The 2,331-nt window shown below is 38.9% G+C and overlaps 1 long non-coding RNA gene across 1 annotated transcript; it reads left to right on the top strand.

Annotated features, from left to right (window-relative positions):
* Window positions 1–269: 269 nt before the first annotated feature.
* On the top strand, window positions 270–1,229 carry LOC134448243 (uncharacterized). The gene is made up of 5 exons (XR_010034694.1): window positions 270–339; window positions 443–523; window positions 619–702; window positions 868–913; window positions 1,065–1,229. It is a non-coding gene; the product is annotated as an uncharacterized LOC134448243 (long non-coding RNA).
* The last annotated feature ends 1,102 nt before the right edge of the window (window positions 1,230–2,331 follow it).

Raw genomic sequence — 2,331 nt, 5'->3', positions numbered from 1 at the left:
GAAAAGCACAAAAGCACAACAATACCTCTTAATGTATGTCCTCTACAAGTCTTCTGTTGTCCAGTCTTGCACTTTAAATGTCTGTATGAGCACTGTCTATGTCCATACTGTCTTAAGTCCATGTATAAGTACTGTCTATGTCTATACTGTCTATGTCCTTACCTAGATTAGTCTATGTCTGTATGGGAAAGCAAGAAATGTAATTTCAAATTCTTTGTATGACCAGTGCATGTAAAGAAATTGACAATAAAACCTACTTGACTTGACTTGGCAGGATTGTAAACAGAGCAGTATTTCAAGGCAACACGGTTGGAAAAGGCATCTCGAACAACATCACAGGTATGAAAAGCTTTTTTTAAAAAATAATTATTTATATGAGCGGACAATTTACATGTTCTATGGGCCAAAAATGTAACAACAATCATGTGAATTATTCTTCCAGCTAAGGAAGGAGTGCAGGTTGTGAACGAAGCGCAATTCCAACAGAACAAAGGTGCAGGAGACATTACAAACAACATAGCAGGTAAGGTGTGAATTATAATGAACATCTGAAAGGAAAAATCATGCACTTCACAAGAGTTTAGTATACTAATTAATGTCTCTCCCTATCAATTCAAGGAACTTATAATATTGAAAACGGTCCAAGCTTTCTTGAGAATGAAGTGGATGGTGCTCTGACCAATAATTTACCAGAGTGATTATGTAAGTATTATTATTATAAGACTATTAACAAACAAACATCTTAACCAGCAGCAAACCATCTAACTGAGATAAAAACACAATCTCCTTGACAGAGGTGAACAGGCCTTATAGATTACAATGTCTAATTGGCCATTGCTGTGTTTTTGTCATCAAATGTGTTTACAGTAGTCTGCATGAATGGAACCAATGGCGGGCAAGGAAAATCCTAAAAGTATGTTTCATTTTATATAATAACCTTCCTTAAGGATAGTGCTGAGGATAGAGTGTTGAAATACAAAGTTATAAATATAAAATAAAGTTGACATCACTGCAGTATGCGTGTTTGCACATGCATAAAAATGTTAAAATGTTCTCACTTTCAGAATATTCGTTTGCTATATCAGCATCTGGGGGGGCGACTGTTAATCATCCTATTCTTCTTGGCAACCGGGTGGGAGGAGATGTTCAATGCCCAGTGAAAACTAATAAACAACAGACCACAGGCAGCAAAGACAGAGGGCAAGCCGGCCTCCAAACAACCTCTAGTACCCAGGGGGTAAGTCATACGTGGAGTATCTACAGAGTATCTGTGAAGTATCTGAGTATCCTACACAGTCTCACCCCAAGTAGTCAATATCTGAGTACCTTTGACCAGACTGCAATTTTTGACGTCTTGGGTATTCCTTCCACGTCACATTTTGACTATGTCCTCAAAGGCGCCCCCTTGTGGCAGCATAACGTCATTGAGGTTAGGTTTAGGAATAGGTTTAGGGTTAGGCCACATAGTCAAAATGTGACGTGGAAGGAATACCCAAGACATCAAAAATTGCAGTCTGGTCCAAGGTAGTCAGAAATTGACTACTTGGGGTGAGACTGCGTTGAAATATCTGTGAAATATCTGTGAAATATGTTTTATCCCTCCTGATTTCCTTCAGCACTTGCAGCACGGCATCCTTGTGGCATGGCATGTGCATTACTATGCAGTAATTATATGTAGGCCGACTCTCTGGGTAACAACAGGGTAACAGAGAGAAGTTACCTAACGGGTAAAAAGGGGGTAATTGCAAAGTAAATATAATATGCAATGGCAAATGCGATTGCAGCAATGCACATATCTCAAGAATTACTATGAAACTACAGTGTATTGTCTGGGTAACAACAGGTTAACAGAGAGAAGTTACCTGTAAGATACCATCTAACTTCTCTCTGCTACCCTGTTGTTACCCAGGAAATACACAGCAGGCCTAATTTCTTTTTCTTGGCAGTTAAATAGTATTTAGGCCTGCTTTGCAATTACCCCCTTTTTACCCGTTCGATACTATGCAACGTCTCTGTTACCTTGTAGTTTCCCAGAGAATACAGAGTAATTGCGTATGGTAAGTGTACCCGTAAAAAGAAAGCGTTACTCAGTATATGTGTGGTATCTCTCCTGACTCCCTTTATCACTTGCAGAAGGGCATTCTTGTGGCACGGCATTGACCTTTGACCTTTGAGTAGTGTAATGGTGGAGTCATGTATGCTCTAAAGTAGTGTATTATGACATAGATGCCTTATGCATGATCTAAAGGAGTATCATGAAATACTGTAGTTGCCTAACTCTTGTATCTACTGATTGTCTCTTGTTAAATTTGTTGATGATGATGCTGATAA

Source organism: Engraulis encrasicolus, chromosome 5 (genome assembly GCF_034702125.1).
Source record: "Engraulis encrasicolus isolate BLACKSEA-1 chromosome 5, IST_EnEncr_1.0, whole genome shotgun sequence".
In the NCBI taxonomy this organism is placed as follows: domain Eukaryota; kingdom Metazoa; phylum Chordata; class Actinopteri; order Clupeiformes; family Engraulidae; genus Engraulis; species Engraulis encrasicolus.
Note: the sequence above shows the minus strand (reverse complement) of the source record. Positions and strands in the feature narration are given on the sequence as shown.